Raw genomic sequence first — 23,417 nt, 5'->3', positions numbered from 1 at the left:
GGCAGAGATCGGAGTTACTCCTCAAAAAGGATGACTCTGTACCTCTGTCTGGGTCAGATCAACAAATCCATCCCAGGATTATCACACGTTATGGTTCGCAATGGGACCAGGTCCGTGAGGTAATTACTAAACACTGGCAGGTCCTAACTGTATCACCTTTACTTGAAAAAATTGTGGGACCCCGACCCCTTATTACCGCCAAACGTGCGAAAAATCTAAAAGATGCCCTAGTTCACTCTGAGTTTGTGCGTACCAAAACTCCGCAAACCTGGCTGACGTCCTTGCCCCCAGTTAAAGGGATGTTTGCATGTGGAAAGTGCTCTATTTGCAAACAAGCAATAAATTCAAAAACATTTTATAGTTGCGACATGAGCCAGGAGTTCACCATTAACAATTTTATTAATTGCCAAACTGAAAAGGTGATCTATCAAATCATATGTCCCTGCAATAAATCCTATATCGGGAAGACAAAGCGTCAACTTAGGGTCAGGATTCTGGAGCACCTGGCAGATATTAGGAATAAAATCGATAATAAAACGATACCCCTACACTTTTTGGAGTACCACAGTGCCAACCCGGATGGATTACTATTCCGTGGCATCTATGCGTTGAAGCTCCCCGCAAGACGTGGAGACTTTGACACTGTGTTACTCCAGAAAGAAAAGCTCTGGATTTTTAAAATGGGGTCTTTGGCCCCTGTTGGGCTGAATGTTGAGTTCAGCTTGAGGCCATTCTTAACCCCATAAGTGGTAAATCTGCCATCTACATCCCCTCTGACCATTTCCTCTCCTCTACCTGTCTGTTAATAACTTTATGTCCCGACCCAGTATCAGATTTCCATTTAGTGTGACCATACTACTGATATGACTCTTTACGTATGTACTCTGATCTGGGTCGTCTTTCCCTCTAGTGAATATCCGGTATCCCGGCCAGTACTAATGGCCTGAATATGTTCTGGGTCATCATATGGCCCTGTTTAATAATGCATCTGATTGTCCCCATAATATGGGGAACTAGTTATACTCCGTGGTCATTTATAGTAATAGTATATATTTCTTACTAGGTCCCCTCCGTTACTTCAGACCTTTGTTTATGTGATCATTTGCAGCACTTGGTACCTCTGGGTCTTCTAATCTTTCAGTTTGATTTTTGAATGCACATTGTAATCTATTTTCACTTGTGTTTTTGCCTTTCCAAGTAACCCCGCCTTTTCTATTGTTATGGCTATATTCGGCTTCAAGAGGCCCCTATCTTTTTAATCAAAATATTTTTAAATGGTACATCAACATGTTGTGGCTACGATCGGCTATGCTGAGTGACTTCTCGGACTCGGTATGGCCCAGTATTAGTTGCCGTGGAGATGTGCATTGTACAAGCAAAGTTCTATGGAGTTATATTGGCTTCCCTTTGAATGTATAAACAGCATACTGACACCTGGTGGCCAAATGATGTTATAACATGTCGACGGCCCCCGGTCAATTTTCATTCACCTGAATGGGGTCAACTAATTATTGTCCACTATAAATGGGAATCCATTGCTCCCCCTTAATTGGCTCCGATGAAACCGACTTAGTCGGTGAAACGCGTCAGCCTTGCCAGTTGGACTGCATCACTACGACCAACCTCCCTGACGTGTGAAGGTGACCCCTACAGCCTTTGGTCGGCTACGGCTTCCCCGGCTAAACTGCTCGCCGCTACCGGATGTGACGTGAGACCGTCCGTCACGGACCTGTCCGTCACTGTCCAGAGACTCGGCAGGAGCAAGCGCTGTACGGGACTACGCCGCTGTGAGATTGCACAAGCCGCCGGGTCACCGCGGATTCACACACGGAGGTACGGACTTTTCATACACATTTCACGACCTTAAGGTCCACAATCTCCCTTACTTGCCAGCACTCAAGGACCCCCCCCCCCCACCTGTTTCCCCACTACATGTGAGACAGGTAACCTCACTATTGGATGGTCGGCTGGTAATCGTTCGATCCATGCTTATGCAAAACTGGAGAAGATTGTTACAACCTGTTGTTGTGTTGGTTTAAATTCTGATGGACATTATCATCATTTGGAGTCTTCATCGTCCAGCCAGCATTAATCCCCTATTTCAGCAGCAATTGAAATACCATTTAATTTCAAATTTTTGGATTCATACCTACTCTAGGGGATTTTTTTCTTCTTCTCTTGGTTTTCACTTGCTTCTATCATCTAACCATAGGTGGTTTGCTACTTACAGTGCCCAATCAAGATTCAGCTATTCTTAACCACACGGAATTCCTATTTAGGAACACTGTAGGCATTGTATTCTCAATCATATGGATGTGGCCCAATATTTTTGATCTTTTCCGTCAGAACCCATTAATTTGTCATTGTGGTCTGTTTGTGATGCTATCCACTGTATGTACTTGTTTTTATTATTTTATCATGTATTGGGTTCATGTGTGTTCTGTGGTCATCCACCAGGCATAAGTGGTTCAATAAACTGTTATACACAATTTTCACCTTACCCAGCTATCTCAGTGCAATTATTGGGGTCTATATCTGATCACCTTCTGGTTCTGTGAAAAGTTTTTGGATGCAATTTTGTTTCCATCACATTCACAGATACCTCCCCTTTTTTTCTATATATGCTTACTACTTGATCAATAGGCACCTGATTAGTCACGTCCCAGCTGAGTGGCCCATTTTTTGTCTCTCTCTAAGGTACTCAGAGGCCTTTACAGGAACCATTCTTGTTTCTTCTATTGATAATGGGGTTCTTTGATGCAGTGGTGGGCTTAAGCACAATATGGCCTTATAGTGTGACCAAATCCCCATTTTTCCCATTTTGATCTGGTCTCAGTAGCCTTGTAATATTTGAAAGTTACTCCTTTTGTATGAGTGCCCTATCCTATGTAATATATATATATATATATATATATATATATATATATACATACATACATACATACATACATACATACATACACACACACACAGTATCTCACAAAAGTGAGTACACCCTTCACTTTTTTGTAAATATTTTATTATATTTTTTCATGTAACAACACTGAATAAATGACACTTTGCTACAATGTAAAGTAGTGAGTGTACAGCTTGTATAACAGTGTAAATTTGCTGTTCCCTCAAAATAACTCAACACACTGCCATTAATGTCTAAACTGCTGGCAACAAAAGTGAGAACACCCCTAAGTCAAAATGTCCAAATTGGGCACAAAGTGTCAATATTTTGTGTGGCCACCATTATTTTCCAGCACTGCCTTAACCCTCTTGGGCATGGAGTTCTCCAGAGCTTCACAGGTTGCCACTGGCATCCTCTTCCACTCCTTCACAATGACATCACGGAGCTGGTGGATGTTTGAGACCTTGCGCTCCTCCACCTTCTGTTTGAGGATGCCCCACAGAAGCTCAATAGGGTTTAGGTCTGGAGACAGGCTTGGCCAGTCCATCACCTTTACTCTCAGCTTCTTTAGCAAGGCAGTGGAGGTGTTATTTGGGGTTATGTTGGAATACTGCTCTGCAGCCCAGTCTCCGAAGGGAGGGGGATCATGCTTTTCTTCAGTATGTCACAGTACATGTTGGCATTCATGGTTCTGTTGATGAATTGTAGCTCCCCCGTTCCGGGCAGCACTCATGCAGCCCCATACTATGACGCTCCCACCACTATGCTTGACTGTAGGCAAGACACACTTGTCTTTGTACTCATCAACAAGTTGCCGCCACACATGCTTGACACCATCTGAACCAAATAAGGTTATCTTGGCCTCATCAGACCACAGGACATGGTTCCAGTAATTTATGTCCTTATAAGAAAAATATGAACTTCCGCGCTATGGACTAAATGGATAGATAAGTGAATAATTAAGTGAAAAAAATGTGTATAAATAAATAAATAAATAAAAAATATGTAGTAAATGTATAAAATATAAAATATATATATATATATATATATAGATATATCTAAAAATAGGCTGCAGCCTCCCTGGATGATAGTCCGGAGACTATGCACTGGATATAAAAGGAATAGGGGTGATGGCGCTGCCTATATAATTTAGATATAATAAAAATGTAATAAGCTGTGATGCAAAGTGCCTTAAGCTAAAAACAATAATGTGTAATATTCAAACAATAATATATTCCGTAAGAACTTCATATAAGTGCAAGTGCAAGGTATAAAAGTGCCTGCAGAAAGATTGGAAAGTGACTGGTGCAATAATTGTATGAGCAATAAATAATATTTAACATGCAATATTAATGTGCTAAAAAATATGGTGTTATATAAAGTGAGCTGTTCCACTCATACCACGTGTTGATATGGGGAATAAAAAAGTGCCAACAGAGCAAAAAATAGAAAAAAGTTATTATTTTAAAAAATACAGCTTGCAATGTCCAATAAGGAAAGATCCAGTAGAAAAGTCTATATCATGTGCGGTGACTTCAAAGGCAATAAAGGTGACAGCACTCGGAACAAACCGACACTCAGGTGAAAAGGTGACCCCGTGGTGGGTGGTAAGGTGCTGGGATTCCTTTGATAAAATTGCACACTTACCAGAGACACCCACCCCACACAGGGGTATAGAGCGGGTGTATTTATGGGTCTGGCAACCTAGCGGTATCCTCCTATCCCTGGGTGGAGGGCGTGTGCCGAGGATCAGGCTGGTCCTGGTGTGGATGTACCCTAGAATGGTCCCCTGTGTGCCTTCCTGCCTAGGTGTGTTCCGAGGGATCCACTCAGCTCCACTCCCGATATTTAAACTCTTAGGTAAGTAAAGGCCGGTACGGTAGGTGAATGGGATCATCCATCTTCTTGTCCTGGATACTGTTGCAGAAAGAAGGGGTGCGGGGTGCCGGTGGTGCGTGTCGGAACACACCTAGGCAGGAAGGCACACAGGGGACCATCCTAGGGTACATCCACACCAGGACCAGCCTGATCCTCGGCACACGCCCTCCACCCAGGGATAGGAGGATACCGCTAGGTTGCCAGACCCATAAATACACCCGCTCTATACCCCTGTGTGGGGTGGGTGTCTCTGGTAAGTGTGCAATTTTATCAAAGGAATCCCAGCACCTTACCACCCACCACGGGGTCACCTTTTCACCTGAGTGTCGGTTTGTTCCGAGTGCTGTCACCTTTATTGCCTTTGAAGTCACCGCACATGATATAGACTTTTCTACTGGATCTTTCCTTATTGGACATTGCAAGCTGTATTTTTTAAAATAATAACTTTTTTCTATTTTTTGCTCTGTTGGCACTTTTTTATTCCCCATATCAACACGTGGTATGAGTGGAACAGCTCACTTTATATAGCACCATATTTTTTAGCACATTAATATTGCATGTTAAATATTATTTATTGCTCATACAATTATTGCACCAGTCACTTTCCAATCTTTCTGCAGGCACTTTTATACCTTGCACTTGCACTTAATTGAAGTTCTTACGGAATAATTTATGTCCTTAGTCTGCTTGTCTTTAGCAAACTGTGAGCACTGAGCAAAATCTGAGCACTGACAGGCTGAACCCCCCGCCCCTCCAACCTTTGCAGCAATGCTGGCAGCACTCCTATGTCTATTTCCCAAAGACAACCTCTGGCTAGGACGCTGAGCATGTGCACTCAACCTCTTTGGTGGATCATGGCGAGGCCTGTTCTGAGTGGAACCTGTCCTGTTAAACCACTGTATGGTCTTGCAGCTCATTTTCAGGGTCTTGGCAATCTTCTTATAGCCTAGGCCATCTTTATGTAGAGCAACATTTCTTTTTTTCAGATCCTCAGAGTTCTTTGTCATGAAGTGCTATGTTGAACTTCCAGTGACCAGTATGACAGAGTGAGAGCGATAACACCAAATTTAACACATCTGCTTCCCATTCACACCTGAGACCTTGTAACTAGAGTTGAGCGGACACCTGGATGTCCGTGTTCGGCCGAACTTGAAAAAAATAATTCCGGGTCCGTGTCCTGGACTTTTTACGAACTTTACCCGTACACCGAACCTCATTGAAGTCAATGGGGACCCGAACTTTCAGGCACTAAAATGGCTCTAAAACACCAATGGAAAGGGCTAGAGTGCTGCAAATGGCAGCAAAACGTAGGTAAGAGCATGGCGAGTGCTCTGCAAACAAATGTGGATAGGGAAATAACTTAAAACAACAACAAAAAAAAAAGAAAAATAAAACAATGTTCTTCATCTGTGAAGGACGAGGCCCATATGGAGTAGGAGGGAGGTTGAGGTGGTGGTGGATGTGGCGGTGTCATAGGCGTGCGCACAGGGTGTGCCGGGTGTGCCTGGGCACACCCTAATCACCTAGGGCACATTAGCATTATCGCTCTGTTTGCCAGTGAGGAGATGGGAAAGATAACCCTCGGACCTGCTCTGCCATAAGAGAAGTGCCACACATTTCTATTTCACTTTGCCAGCAGGGAGAGTAATGTACCGGGGCCATGTACATGTAGGCAAACACATGCATGTGTATTTAAACTTTGGGGTGCACACCCTAATGCAATAGGCTGCGCACACCTATGGGCGGTGTAGGTGGAAGCGGCGGTGGAGGAGGACGAGGTAGCCAACACTGCTTTTTTTCAGTCATTTTAAATGAGGGTACACCCCAAAAGAGTGAGAAAGAGCAAAAATAGAACAATGGCTGGGTAAGGTCGGCATCCATCTCTATTCTGCACAAGGTATGGAAAAGTCCTGTGGGATCCATGCCTGGTTCATTTTAATGAACGTGAGCTTGTCCACATTGTCTCTGGACAGGCGGCTGCGCTTGTCTGTGATAACGCCCCCAGCCGTGCTAAATACACGTTCAGATAATACACTGGCTGCAGGGCACGCCAGCACCTCCAAGGCGTAAAGGGCAAGCTCAGGCCATGTGCCCAATTTGGAGACCCAGAAGTTGAAGGGGGCAGACCCGTCATTCACTACATGTAGGCGTGTGCACACATACTGCTCCACCATGTTGGTGAAATGCTGCCTCCTGCTAAGACGTTCCATATGAGCTGCTGGTGCTGCTGTTTGTTGTGGCGTGCTGACAAAGCTTTTCCACATTTCGGCCATGCTAACCCTGCCTTCTGAGGTGCTGGCGGTGCCCTGGTTGCATTGGCGACCTCTTCCTCCTCCTCCTCCTCTGCCTTGTGCTTCCACTGTGGCCCCGCTGTCAGGTGGGAATGCCAGCAGCATCGCGTCTACCAGCGTGCGCTTGTACTCGCCCATCTTGCGATCGCGCTCCAGTGAGTGAATTAAGGACAGTACGTTGTCCTTGTAACGGGGATCCAGCAGCGTGGCCACCCAGTAATCAGCACAAGTTAGAATGTGGGCAACTCGGCGGTCGTTGTGGAGACACTGCAGTATGTAATCGCTCATGTGTGCCAGGCTGCCCAGAGGCAACGAAAGGCTGTCCTCTGTGGGAGGTGTATCGTCTGTGTCCTCTGTATCCCCCCAGCCACGCACCAGTGATGGCCATGAGCTGGCCTGGGTGCCACCCTGCTGTGAACATGGTTCCATCTCCTCCTCCATCTCCTCCTCCTCATCCTCCAGAACTGTGCCCCTGCTGGACAATTGTGTCCCTGGCGTTTGTGTGTGCAGGAACCCACCCTCGGAGCCCCTTGCGAATGACTGCCCTGAAAGCCTTGGAAATGTTACCTCTTCATCCTCCTCCTCCTCCTCATCCTGTGCCACATCCTCTTCCATCATCGCCCGAATCGTTTTTTGAAGGAGGCATAGAAGTGGGATAGTTAAGCTGACAACGGCGTCATCGGCACTGGTCATGTTGGTGGAGTACTCAAAACAGCGCAACAAGGCACACAGGTCTTGAATGGAGGCCCAGTTATTGGTGGTGAAGTGGTGCTGTTCCGCAGAGCGACTCACGCGTGCGTGCTGCAGCTGAAACTCCACTATGGCCTGCTGCTGCTCGCACAGTCTTTCCAGCATGTGCAAGGTGGAGTTCCACCTTGTGGGCACGTCACATATGAGGCGGTGAGCGGGAAGGCCGAAGTTACGCTGCAGCGCTGACAGGCGAGCAGCAGCAGGGTGAGAACGCCGAAAGTGCGCACAGACGGCCCGCACTTTCTGCAGCAGCTCTGACATATTGGGGTAATTTTTAAGGAACCTCTGCACCACCAAATTCAGCACATGCGCCAGGCAAGGGATGTGCGTCAAACCGGCTAGGCCCAGAGCTGCTTTGAGATTTTGCCCGTTATCGCACACCACCAGGCCGGGCTTGAGGCTCGCTGGCAGCAACCACTCATTTGTCTGCTGTTCCATGCTCCTCCACAACTCCTGCGCGGTGTGTGGTTTTTCCCCCAAACAGTCAAGTTTTAAAACTGCCTGCTACCGTTTACCCCTGGCCGTGCTGAAGTTGGTGGTGAAGGTGTTACGCTGACTGGATGAGGAGGCGGTAGAGGATGAGGAAGCGGAGTAGGAGGAGTTAGGAACAGGAGGCAAACTGAAGCGCCCTGCAATCCTCTGTGGTGGAAGGACATGCGCCAAATTGCTATCCGCCTCAGGCCCATCTGCCACTGCATTTACCCAGTGTGCCTTTAGGGAGATATAACGCCCCTGACCGTGCTTACTGGTCCACGTATCGGTAGTTAGGTGGACCTTGGCACAGATGGCGTTGCGCAGTGCACACCTGATTTTTTCCCCCACTTGGTTGTGCAGGGAAGGGATGGCTTGCCTGGAAAAGTAGTGGCGGCTGGGCACGACGTACTGTGGGACAGCCACCGACATAAGCTTTTTAAAACTGTGCGTCTCCACCAGACGGAATGACAGCATTTCAAAGGCCAAGAATTTTGAAATGCTGGCATTCAGGGCCAGGGATCGCGGTTGGGTAGGGGGGTACTTCCTCTTCCTCTGAAGTGTTTGGGAGATGGAAAGCTGAACGCTTCCACGGGACATTGTGGAGATGGTTGGTGACCCAGGTGGTGGTGTTGCTGACCGATCGTCCGTTTGCGGTGTGGCAGGGGCCGGTATCACTACAGATGTGGATGGAGAGGCCGAGACTGCAGCAGAAGAGGAAGCAGGAGGAGCCAGAGACCTTTCTTGGTTTTGAAGGTGTCTACTCCACTGCAGCTCATGCTTTGCACTTAGATGCCTGATCATGCAGGTTGTGCTCAGGTTGAGAAGGTTTATGCCTCGCTTCAGGCTCGGATTGCACAGGGTGCAAACCACTCGTGTCCTGTCATCAGCACATTTTCTGAAGAACTTCCACGCTAGAGAACTCCTTCCGCCCGTCTCGATCCTATATATATGGCGCTGACACCGCAGGACCACACCCCTAAACGACGTCAACTCTGACGAAACGCGTCGGGTGGAGCCTGTGGCGACACACGCCACACCAGGAAGAGACACGGCGGCCATATTTCTGGTGGGATGCGCGAGCACCCGACCGCTCGGAGGTGGATAAAGCAACGCTCTCTAAGTGCGGCTATCCTGTAAGTGTATTTATTATCCTTGGGGAGCAATAAACTTCTTAGCAGTGTACACTATGTGTTGGCATTTTGTTTCCTCACATGGGGACCCTGTAAGGACCTAAGGACTGTCCGCTTGGTGGAAGATTTCTTATGAGGAGGAGTGAATGATCCCGGCTTTCCAGTGCTTGTACCATGGGCGTTTTTTGACCTTTGTGATGAGGGTCAATGTGATCTGGTAAGGATCAGTGTGTGCGGGTGCCTGGTGGTGGTCTCCCTTGCTGAGGATCTTCACATTTCTCCCCTTCTTTGTGAAGTTTTTTGTTTATGCATGAGAAAGAATTTGAACTGTTGCTTTTTCATCCACGCATATCAAGGACATTTCTTTGATTATAGCTACCAGATTAGCGCCACATTTTTATTTTTTTTAGAGAACTCCTTTGAGCTGGCTTTGGTGCGCTCGTTCCCTTGCTGTGTTGGGCAGTAGCAGGCGTAGTGTCTAGGGCACGCCCGCTCCGCTTCTGCACCCTGCTCCCTCTTCTGCTGTGCTGGTGGCTCTGTGCGACCACCGCCTCTTCCTCCAAACTACTCAGGTCACCTGCATGACCTTCATTCCATGTGGGGTCGAGGACCTCATCGTCCTCCACATCATCTTCCACCCAGTCTTCACCCCTACCCTCCTTGTCGGTCTCCACAATTCTGAATGCCGCAGCAGTTGGCACCTGCGTTTCGTCATCATCGGAGACGTGGTGCCATGGTCCTTCCCTGTACTCATCTTGAGAAATAAGTGGTTGGGCATCGCTGCACTCAATCTCTTCCACTTCTGGGGCAGGGCTAGGTGGATGGCCCTGGGAAACCCTGCTGACAGAGTCCTCAAAAAGAAGAAGAGACTGCTGTATGACTTGGGGCTCAGACTGCTTGCCTGATTTGCAAGGAGGTGAGGTGAAAGACGGTTGGACATTGGCTGCAGGTGCCAACTCTGACCTTTCTGCAGTAGACTGGGTGGGAGACAATGTGAAGGAACTGGAGGCACTGTCAGCAACCCAATCTACTATCGCCCGTACTTCTTCTGGCCTCATCACTTCCAAAGGCGCATGATGCCCTACCAAATACTGCTGCAGGTTCTGTCGCCTACTCACACTTGAGGAAGGTGTTTCACTTGTGCGTGTAGCTGGCACAGATCGACCACGTCCTCTCCTTGCAACAGGAGCTCTACCAGCAGCACCACGACCCCTATTTGATGGTCTCCTCATATTTCTGTATTTTATGATCTTGCCCTAGAAAGGTGTTTATTGAATAGCGGAACAAAACAACAACAGTATCGCACGGGTGTATCTCACAGTCAAATATGCAAACTATGCCGCAATTTATTTATTTTTTCCCCAAAAGGGTGTATATTGAATAGCGGAATAGAAAAAAGGATAAAAAAACGGTGTATCTCACACGTACAAACACAGACTAGGCTCCGATTAAAATTTTTTGTACCCTAAAGGGAGGATGAGGAAGAGGAGTAGGAGGAGTTCAGGACAGGAGGCAAACTGAAGCGCCCTGCAATCCTTGGCGGTGGAAGGAGATGTGCCAAACAAATTTAAAAGGTGTATCTCACACGTACCGATACAGACTATGCCGTAATTTAATTTTTTACACTCCAAAAGGGTGTATATTGAATAGCGGAATAGGAAAAATTTTATAATACGATGTATCTCACACGTACAAACACAGACTAGGCCCCGATTACAATTTTTTGTACCCTAAAGGCAGGATGAGGAAGAGGAGTAGGAGGAGTTGGGAACAGGAGGCATACTGAAGCGCCCTGCAATCCTCGGCAGTGGAAGGAGATGCGCCAAACAAATTTAAAAAGGTGTATCTCACATGTACCGATACAGACTATGCCGTAATTTAATTTTTTACACTCAAACAGGGTGTATATTGAATAGCGGAATAGGAAAATTTTTACAAAACGGTGTATCTCACACGTACAAACACAGACTAGGCCCCGATTACTATTTTTTGTACCCTAAAGGCAGGATGAGGAAGAAGAGTAGGAGGAGTTCGGAACAGGAGGCAAACTGAAGCGCCCTGCAATCCTCGGCGGTGGAAGGAGATGCAACAAACAAATTTAAAAAGGTGTATTTCACATGTACCGATACAGACTATGCCGTAATTTAATTTTTTACACTCAAACAGGGTGTATATTGAATACCGGAATAGGAAAAATTTTACAAAACGGTGGTGTATCTCACACGTACAAACACAGACTAGGCCCCGATTACTATTTTTTGTATATTCAAGAAAAAACAAAACCTCCTGCGCTTAAGTGCTGTCTGATGGAGTAGAAAGAGGTGCACTGCAAACTCAGATGTAGAGAGAGCTGTTTGGTCTTGCTGCCCCCTTCAGGATCAAGGGTATCCAGAACCACTGGTAGAAAGGACAAAAAGGAAAAGAGGGGCGCACCGACCTAGTGCATTACCATAAAACCATTTATTAAAATATTAAAAAGTGTACAAAGTACTCACAAAACTAGTGTGATACAACACACATCGAGAATAGCATATACAGTCTCCAAGGTAGCCAGGTCCCAATTGTGACGAATGGGCATGCAGATGGTCGCATGGGGCTGCTATGGCTAGGCTGACGCGTTTCAGGGGCGAGCCCCCTTCCTCAGAGCCAGATAAAATGCCGCTAGATCACAAGCCGAATGGCCGAAGACTAAATGGGAGTAGACCCCACCTCTTCCTGTTCTGCCCCAACCCCAAGGGCGGGGCAAAGGGGAGGGGAGAAGGGAAGAAAAGGGAAGAGGGAAGGGAGAAGAATGAGACGGAAATGTGATCAGCGGCAAAAAGTGTACAGCAATTGAAACACTTGTTATAACAAAAATGGGAAACGATGACAAGCCAGATGTAGTGGATAATGCATTAAGGACAAAGGCGGTATATATATATATATATATATATATATATATATATATATATATATATATATATATATACACATATGCACACATGCATATACATACGCATACACATAAACAGTCAGTACTTTAGGTCTCCATAGGAACAGGAGAATACTCCACTGCTTTACCCGTGCATCTTCATTGGTAAGCAGAACAGTATCAGCCACCCCCAACCTGTAACACTGCAGGGGGGACTACCCATGGGAGCAGAACTTATACAGATCACCTGGCATGGTGCACGGGGATCCCGCTAGCCTCCACACGCAGATGATCCCTGTAATCCTAATGTGAGGAGGGCGCCGCTGGCCGGGACTGAAACGGTCCGCTGCATGTTGAAAAAGCGCCATTCGGATGGCTGTGTCCCTTCTCTGGGACGCACGCCAACCCGTACCCGGAAGTGAAACACCGGAAGGGCGGGTGGATGCGTTCCACCCGCATCACTTCCGCCATCACTACGGGGCGCCGCACGGACCATATGTCCACAGGTCACTGGCTGTGCTGACCAGCAGTGGACATGGACAGAGCGGAACTCACCCGACTCCACCCTCCTCCTTGCATCCCTGTGTAAACTACCAATACTACATGTCCACAAAGGCGGCTCAGAATCATGGACAATGATGGAATGGACTCGCAAGACACATATACACCATGATCAAGACACAACAACAATCAAAGAACAATGATTAATAATAAATGATTGATTAATAAAATAATGTAATAATGACCATAATGACACTGAAACATAATACTAAAATAAGGAGATTTTCTTGAGGGATGGAAGTAAACCACATATAAAGAATATATATAATATAATGTATTATAATAAAATAATATATAATAATGGTGCCAATAATCGTAAAACGTATATAGAGATATGTATACGTTTATATTTAGACATGTACTTTTTGTCTTCATTACTATTTATATTTGTTTTTTGTGTCTTGCCCAAAAAATGTATAGTGCAAGTGAAAAATAGCCATTGTGTCATCACTGTCCATAAGCAGGCCACAGAAGGACAAACATGTCCCCGTGCAGACATGCGTAATGTAGAAAACATACACTCAAACCAACACCAGCTGGTCGTTGTGTACATATGACGATGCTAATCCTAATGGCCAAAAATGGGCTATCACAGCCATCTGACCCGGAGGGCTGTACCACAGAGGAGCAGGGGGGGGGGGTGAGATAGGGGGAGGTAAAGGGAGGAGAGAGATTTTCACACCACTGTGTGCAGCTCAATCTCCTCATTCAAACCCTTCGGGGCTAAAGACCCCAGGGTGAATATCCAATAGGCCTCTCTGGTGCAGAGCCTTTGGTACTTGAGGCCACCATCCAAATCTTTGTTAATGGCCTCTATCCCAAAGACCCTCAAGCCTTCAACACTACTATTGTGTGCATCCAGAAAATGCCGGGGAACAGAGTATTTGTCCTTCTGGAGAGTGATGCCACTTTTGTGCTCACCAATTCTAACTCTCAAAGGTCTAGTAGTGCGGCCGACATAAAGGAGGCCACAGGGACAGAGCATCCCATAGACCACATGGGTGGTGCTGCAGTTAATAAACTGATTGATCTTATAGGTTTTTCCATCAATGGCTGCAACATCTTTTTTCCTGTGGCACATGTGTGCGCACGTGCCACAGTTGTTGACACCACACCTGTAACACCCCTTTTGGTCAAAAATTCGGCCCCAGGCCCCATTTAACCCATTGGTCTTCCTGTCCCTTCTAACCCTACTAGGGGCCACCATACTTCTAAGGTCCCTGGGTTTCCTAAATATAAGGTTCGCGTATGGGGGTAGATGGTCTTTTAACACAGGGTCCTGTTGGAGGATTTTCCAGTTCCTCTTCAGGACTTTCTGTATGACAGGGGCTTGGTTATTAAACCTAGTACAGAATCTAACCTGCACCACCCCTTCTGTTCCAGGATTTCCCACTTTCGCTGTATCCACCGGAGAAGCGTCATAAAGGGACAAGTACTTTCCATAGGCCTCCTTTATATGTTCAGCCTTGTATCCCTTTTCCTCAAACTTCTTACTTAAAATTGCTCCCTGTTCCTCATAATCAACCTTACGTGTGCATGTCCGCTTAAGCCTGCAGAACTGGCCGAAAGGGACATTTCTGATCCACTTGGGGTGATGATGACTACGGGCATGGAGAAACGAATTACCAGCACTGGGCTTGAAGTGTGTATTTGAATAGATCAAGCCTTCGTCGTCCACCCGAAGCTCAAGATCCAGAAATATCAAACACTCATTATCCAGCACATGAGTGAAAGCGATGCCATAGGGATTATCCGAACAGTAAAGCAAAAATTGCTGCAACTGTTCATGACTAAGATGTCATCTATGTAGCGTGCGAACAGGACCAGGTTTGCCCCAAAGGGATTATTGGCCCAAATGTATTGGCTTTCCCAATATCCCATAAATAAGTTGGCATAGCTTGGGGCAAACCTGGCCCCCATGGCTGTGCCCTTGATTTGTCTGTAGTGGCTTCCAAGAAACGTGAAATAATTATGCGTGAGCATATATTCAATGCCACTATACAGAAACTGAATCTGGGCATGATGAAATGCTTGATCCTTAGTTAGAAAGTACTGCACCGCCTGCAGGCCAAAGTCATGTCCTATACTCGTGTACAAGGACGTGACGTCCAGAGACAGCCATCTGTACCCATCCTGCCATTTGTATAATGACAGAATGTCCAGCATATGACCAGAGTCTTTAACATACGAAGGTAATGTGGTAACTAGATCTTGTAGGAAATGATCCACATAACATCCCAGGTTGCTGGCTAGGCTGTCAATGCCAGCAATGATGGGCCTGCCTGGGGGATTGAGGGGGTCCTTGTGGATTTTAGGGATATGATAGAAGTGAGGGGTGACTGGATATTTGCGAAACAGGAATAGATACTCATCTTTAGTAATAACTCCGCTCTTTAAAGCTACTTCCAGGAGAACCTGGAGTTCTTGCTTGTACCTCATGGTGGGATCACAGAAGAGTCTTTCATAAGTGGTGGTGTCATTTAAAAGCCTTTCAGCTTCCTTTATGTAGACATCCCTGTCTTGAATAACAAGACTTCCTCCCTTATCCGCCTGTCTGATGACAACCTCCGTTCTGTCTTTAAGTGCTGATAGAGGGCCTTTAAGATCAAGGTTCAATTGTGTGCTGCCCATGGATCTTTTTTTGGGGAGATTCCCACACAAAGACCTAAATTCACTAAGGACCAGCTCATAAAAGGTGGAGATGAAATTCCCCTTTGTCCAATGTGGATAGAACCTAGACTGTGGTCTAAAGGTAGTCTGGACGATTGCTGCATTGTCCATAATGTATAATGACTCTAAGTTCTCCAAACCCTCTATGGCACCCTCATCATACAGTGCTTCTAAAGCAGCAAGAGCTGAATCATCATCAGGGCCACAATGAAAGGGGGAGGGGGGAGGCGTGGTGGAGGGGGGAAGAAGGGGAGGGGTTGCTAGCCATAGCAGCCCCATGCGACCATCTGCATGCCCATTCGTCACAATTGGGACCTGGCTACCTTGGAGACTGTATATGCTATTCTCGATGTGTGTTGTATCACACTAGTTTTGTGAGTACTTTGTACACTTTTTAATATTTTAATAAATGGTTTTATGGTAAGGCACTAGGTCGGTGCGCCCCTCTTTTTCTTTTTTGTCCTTTCTACTATTTTTTGTACCCCCAAAGGCAGGATGAGGAGTAGGAGGAGTTCGGAACAGGCAGGAGGCACACTGAAGCACTCTGCAATCCTCGGCGGTATGAGATGCGCCCCAAAAATTGGAAAGGTGTATCTCACACATACCGACACAGACTATCCCGCAATTTAATTGTTTTTACCCTAAAGGTGTAGATTGAATAGCGGAATAGAAAAAATGATATCAAAAGGTGTATGTATGTCACACGTACAGAACCAGACTAGGCCCAAATTACTATTTCTTGTACCCCCAAAGGCAGGATGAGGAGTAGGAGGAGTTCGGAACAGGCAGGAGGCACACTGAAGCACCCTGCAATCCTCGGCAGTATGAGATGCGCCCCAAAAATTGGAAAGGTGTATCTCACACGTACTGATACAGACTATCCCGCAACTTAATTGTTTTTACCCCAAAGGTGTAGATTGAATAGCGGAAAAGAAAATATGATATCAAAAGGTGTATGTATCTCACACGTACAGAACCAGACTAGGCCCAAATTACTATTTTTTGTACCCCCAAAGGCAGAATGAGGAGTAGGAGGAGTTCGGAACAGGCAGGAGGCACACTGAAGCACCCTACAATCCTCGGCAGTATGAGATGCGCCCCAAAAATTGGAAAGGTGTATCTCACACGTACCGATACAGACTATCCCGCTATTTAATTGTTTTTACCCCAAGGGTGTAGATTGAATAGCGGAACAGAAAATATATCAAAAGGTGTATGTATCTCACACGTAGAGACCCAGACTAGGCCCAAATTACTATTTTTTGTACCCCCAAAGGCAGGATGAGGAGTAGGAGGAGTTTGGAACAGGCAGGAGGCACACTGAAGCACCCTGCAATCCTCGGCGGTATGAGATGCGCCCCAAAAATTGGAAAGGTGTATCTCACACGTACCGATACAGACTATCCCGCAATTTAATTGTTTTTATCCTAAAGGTGTAGATTGAATAGCGGAATAGAAAATATGATATCAAAAGGTGTATGTATCTCACACATAGAGACCCAGACTAGGCCCAAATTACTATTTTTTGTACCCCCAAAGGCAGGATGAGGAGTAGGAGGAGTTCGGAACAGGCAGGAGGCACAATGAAGCACCCTGCAATCCTTGGCGGTATGAGATGCGCCCCAAAAATTGGAAAGGTGTATCTCACACGTACCGATACAGACTATCCCACAATTTAATTGTTTTTACCCTAAAGGTGTAGATTGAATAGCGGAATAGAAAATATGATATCAAAAGGTGTATGTATCTCACACGTAGAGACCCAGACTAGGCCCAAATTACTATTTTTTGTACCCCCAAAGGCAGGATGAAGAGTAGGAGGAGTTCGGAACAGGCAGGAGGCACACTGAAGCACCTTGCAATCCTCGGCGGTATGAGATGCGCCCCAAAAATTGGAAAGGTGTATCTCACACGTACCGATACAGACTATCCCGCAACTTAATTGTTTTTACCCCAAAGGTGTAGATTGAATAGCGGAAAAGAAAATATGATATCAAAAGGTGTATGTATCTCACACGTACAGAACCAGACTAGGCCCAAATTACTATTTTTTGTACCCCCAAAGGCAGAATGAGGAGTAGGAGGAGTTCGGAACAGGCAGGAGGCACACTGAAGCACCCTTCAATCCTCGGCAGTATGAGATGCGCCCCAAAAATTGGAAACGTGTATCTCACACGTACCGATACAGACTATCCCGCTATTTAATTGTTTTTACCCCAAGGGTGTAGATTGAATAGCGGAACAGAAAATATATCAAAAGGTGTATGTATCTCACACGTAGAGACCCAGACTAGGCCCAAATTACTATTTTTTGTACCCCCAAAGGCAGGATGAGGAGTAGGAGGAGTTTGGAACAGGCAGGAGGCACACTGAAGCACCCTGCAATCCTCGGCGGTATGAGATGCGCCCCAAAAATTGGAAAGGTGTATCTCACACGTACCGATACAGACTATCCCGCAATTTAATTGTTTTTATCCTAAAGGTGTAGATTGAATAGCGGAATAGAAAATATGATATCAAAAGGTGTATGTATCTCACACATAGAGACCCAGACTAGGCCCAAATTACTATTTTTTGTACCCCCAAAGGCAGGATGAGGAGTAGGAGGAGTTCGGAACAGGCAGGAGGCACAATGAAGCACCCTGCAATCCTTGGCGGTATGAGATGCGCCCCAAAAATTGGAAAGGTGTATCTCACACGTACCGATACAGACTATCCCACAATTTAATTGTTTTTACCCTAAAGGTGTAGATTGAATAGCGGAATAGAAAATATGATATCAAAAGGTGTATGTATCTCACACGTAGAGACCCAGACTAGGCCCAAATTACTATTTTTTGTACCCCCAAAGGCAGGATGAAGAGTAGGAGGAGTTCGGAACAGGCAGGAGGCACACTGAAGCACCTTGCAATCCTCGGCGGTATGAGATGCGCCCCAAAAATTGGAAAGGTGTATCTCACACGTACCGATACAGACTATCCCGCAATTTAATTGTTTTTACCCCAAGGGTGTAGATTGAATAGCGGAACAGAAAATATATCAAAAGGTGTATGTATCTCACACGTAGAGACCCAGACTAGGCCTAAATTACTATTTTTTGTACCCCCAAAGGCAGGATGAGGAGTAGGAGGAGTTTGGAACAGGCAGGAGGCACACTGAAGCACCCTGCAATCCTCGGCGGTATGAGATGCGCCCCAAAAATTGGAAAGGTGTATCTCACACGTACCGATACAGACTATCCCGCAATTTAATTGTTTTTACCCTAAATGTGTAGATTGAATAGCGGAATAGAAAATATGATATCAAAAGATGTATGTATCTCACACATAGAGACCCAGACTAGGCCCAAATTACTATTTTTTGTACCCCCAAAGGCAGGATGAGGAGTGAAAGATTGTATTAATATGCCTTATGATATTTCAGATATATATTTCAGTTTATGCCCATCCTGTGATGAAATGTGGGCCCTTGCATTTACATATTAACGAGCTAAGACTGAAAACCATTCATCCACCTTGGTCAGCAGACAGCTATGTTTTACATTTAGACGACATGTTAAACCACCTGTCCATTCATTCATTTGAACACTTGTCAGTTGGATACTTAGCATTTAGATTACAAGACATGTTCCATAGACAATTGACAATTGCTTACATTAACACAGACAAGCTGAAAACAGACGGACTGACTCTACAACAAAACACCTCATACTGACACAAATGCATAGGGAAACAAAAGCCTTTCATGTACAGTTTATGTGAGATATGTCATATTGTGAAATCATGACTTGTAACCAGTTTCAAGCAGTTTCTGCTGCCGAAATATCCTTTAAATGGGAGCACGAAACTTGAAATAAACAGTTGTGACTGCACTAAGTTTGAGTGCTATGTGTTGTCATAACTCCCAGCTGGATGGAGGGTGAATTCATTATCTATTGGGAGGTTAGCAACTGAAGGGCTGTAATATCATCGTGATTGCCTCCTGACGAGAATTGAGCTAACAGTTTTGGTGTCAGAAAGTGAGATCTGCCAAAAACACAGTATGGGGTAAGTGATTATATTTTCTATTATTATTATTACTACCCTATACTGTCAGAGCAGATAAACGGTACCCAGTTAACCGCTATTTTAGCACCTCCCGGGAATCTGAAATTCCCAAAGATGGGGTCTGATACTCCAGCGCCTGAAGCGCCAAAGATAAAATGGGGTTTGGAACCCGGTTACAAAGCAGTACTGTGTGTGATGGTGAATTCTCCTTCCAAAACCTTGTATATATTTGTATAGACACTTAAGTGTATTTAGTCGTTATATAAGATTGCATGCCATTGTATAGATGTATGTGGAGATTGTATGTGATATTAAGCTGAGCCTGAAGGTATAGAACTTGCCCACCAAAGGATAGTTAACACCAAACCATAAATTGGATATATATATAAATCTAATTATTAAGACGCAGGAAACCACATAAATTGGGAAACTAGGTTTTTCCAATAAAGTATAAACACTGACGTCACTACCCCTATATAGATATATATAAACCTTCAAACTCAGCTGATCTCACTTTGTATTCTGAGCTTAAGATAATGGGAAATTTTCAAGGTAAGGAGAATTCCGAGGAAATGATGAAATTTACGTTTAGGAAGATTGTATGAAAATTGTATCGTGTATGGGCAACCTTAGATCCATGAATGGTTATTACTTATGTTTTAAAAGTGATGTGATTTTGCCGTACTATGCTGGTCATGGCAGCTTTTAGAAGCAAGGAAATATATATTTGGTGTGTAAAGTGTGACCTTAAGGACTAAAATTGTATTTCTATCCTTAAAAATCGTAAGCAATTTTGAACTTTTATCATTACGGTTTTGTGTCACCGACCTTTCTTTCTTTATCACTGACTTTCAAAAAAAAAAAAAAAAAAAAAAAAAAAAACAACAATATATTTTCTAGTGCCTTTTAGAAAACAAACCCCCCTCCCCCCCACCTCTTTCGGTCTGTGACACAGGTAATAGCAAGAGGGACTGTAAACAGCTGTATTGTCATACAAATTAACGATCAGTTTTGCCTTGTAGAGAAAACAAGTTTTAAGGAATGTTCCGAATTGCTAAAGAATGGGTGACGTATGGGTTCTTGTATTTCAAATGAGAAATTACTAATGTTTTGAGCTGCTCATTTTTTTTTCAACCATGGTGAACAATAATAATTTTTTTTTTTCTTTAGGTTTATGGTATACCATAATAATATAAAAAATATATAGAAATCCACGTGGTAATAATTAATTTGACGTCAACGGTTTTTGGTATTAGAGAAGTGCACTGTTAGGAAGGGAAATGTTTGATATGCGTACTGTATGCTCAATTCCTCTAACCGTTGGTTTATTTTTAGGAGGAAAAGTAAAATGTTTTGTTACTAAACCTTTCTGATGCTTATTCCTCAGATAAGTGAAATTTGAGATTTTCAGAACGACCAAGCACAGCCTTCAACAACAACCAACCTTATGGGAGTATTGTTTCCAAATTGTTTTTTTTCTGATTGATTAGACTGTTTTTATGGGTGTTAGAAAGTTTTTATTTATTGGGTGTCAGATATTTGATGTGTTCTAATTTGACATATATGAGCTCTGGCATAAATGAGGTGCTATGCTTTAGATAATTAAGCATCTCTGGTCTTTTTTTAGAGTTTTCTTTTGGTATATTGGTACATACTTTAGTATTCTGGTGCTAAACACTAATTTTTGAATTTATGCACTTATGCTTTTACTACCTTTTCTCTTGACAAGATTATTGGTATGGGATAATGTGCTCAGGCAGATACTGTAGTACTACTCTTATATTATAATCTTGGATACAAATGAAATTTTACAGATTTGTGTACATATACCATATGTAACTCTGGAAACTAGTGAGCTGATTGTCATTTATATGTCACAGCACGTTATCAGATGTGCAGTATGTGAAATCTGTATTGTTAAATAATAGAATAGAAAGCGGTCATTCAAAAAAAAAAAAAAAATAGGATGGAAGTGGTTGGCTTGTTGATAGTATGCTAAGAATTAAAATGAATTTATGCCAGCGTTACTACTTTGATAAAATTTTAAAGGTAACCTCCTGCGGTGAATTCAATTAGTTGATCTCTTTTCATCCAAAAAAGTGACTCATTGCCCAGGTTTTGCATATGAATGGTTCTTGAAGTCAGATTTTGTGTCTCCAAGGCCATTTGGTTTCAATTTCCTGTTCAGGTGTCACCAAGCAATTGTGCAAACCCGTATGGATTTATGTTTGCATGAGTACTGACTTCTAGCTGTTTTGTGTGTCTCTATGTGTCCATGTACACAAGACAGCTTGAATTTCACTCCCTGTTGTTCAGTGATCACAGCATCTTAGCCATGCAAGGGATACTCAGTTCTAGGTAGCTGCCTGCTTGGGTGAGTCAGAGGACTGCAATTTAACCCATCTCCACCTTTGGAGGAATACAAGGCAGTTCAACCCCTCCAAGGGCCCTCACCATTGTTGCATGTGTAGACATGCTGTGTTCTCCCAAAACAGTGCCATTAAGTATCCTTCCTGTTACCTGCCTTCCTGTAGGCCCTAAACCTCAGTGCTGCGAGTAGTTTCACTAGCATTTATTTTTGCTGCCTGTCTATAGGCCAGAAGCCCAGTGGCGCAAAATACTCCTGCCATTCTTGTAAAACTTGTATTTTTGTCTCTGTACTGACCTGCTATTCTTGCTAAAGTCAGAATGACTTCAGACCCGTCTCAACCCCATGAGTCCATTTATTCTCATATCTAGAGATTTTGCAAGAGGAAAATGTGGCAGAATTAATTAATTGAAAAATTAAACAGTGATTATGGTGATCTCTCACTCTCGTTTCCTTTGCCAACAGGTGCACCAACCCACCCATTCAAGCCTGGTGACAGAATCCTGGTGAAGGCCCCTCCATAAGCTGACATCGCTAGACTGACCCTACGGACCTCCTGCAACGGTTCAAGCAGTGACCAGAACAGCGGTACTGACAGACGACTCCCCGGTTTGGATCCACGCATCGCGACAGACGGAAGCCCCACCCCTGGACCCCACGACAACTTACCGGAGATTGTGACGAGCACCAGCCGAATCATTGGAGATTGTGACGACGAGCACCAGACGAATTCCAGCTGGATCTAGACAGACGCATTGGTACAATGCCAGCAGACACCTCTACTCCTGGAAGACGTCGCATTCGTGCGACAGTGGTACGCTTTGTAGCAAGCTGAGCACTAGTAGCCACTGTCTGGTTACTTGCAACATGTGCTCACCACCCGAGAACCTCTCCTCATTTTGCCCTTGCTCACCCCAGGAAAAGAGAGAGACACGAGACATTCATGTCTCCACTTTACAGTCGAAGTCAAGCCGATTGGACACAAAGGACATTGTTTTTTCGTTATAGCCGCCAGGGACTTGGTCTGACCGCTCTGAACGAGGGTTGAAAGGGAATTTTTTTCCTCTCATTAAAACGGGAGGTTTATTTTTTGCCCTTTCCTGGAAAAGGCCTTAGGACATGTTGAAAAATCACATGCCATCGTCAACAGGTGGTATGTGCTGCCATGGTCTATTTGTAGTGACTTTATTGCCATAATAATGGAGTTGGATTTTTCAGGCCATGGACTCTTGCAAGCTATGGCCCTCCCCATTGAACATGTCTGTTTTTGATTTGATAGAATTCTAATAAGTTATATCCCTATGTTCACACAACCAAGTCACCAGCCTACATACACCTTGGAAAATAATGTCACCTGTTTTGTGCTATTCAGAGACTCTAAGTGATCCCACCGTTATGAATAAGCTGGGATCAAAGGTTGGGTTGAAAGATTGTATTAATAT

Source organism: Pelophylax lessonae (assembly GCF_965119305.1).
Source record: "Pelophylax lessonae genome assembly, chromosome: 11".
NCBI lineage: Eukaryota > Metazoa > Chordata > Amphibia > Anura > Ranidae > Pelophylax > Pelophylax lessonae.
This window is presented reverse-complemented; position numbering follows the sequence as displayed.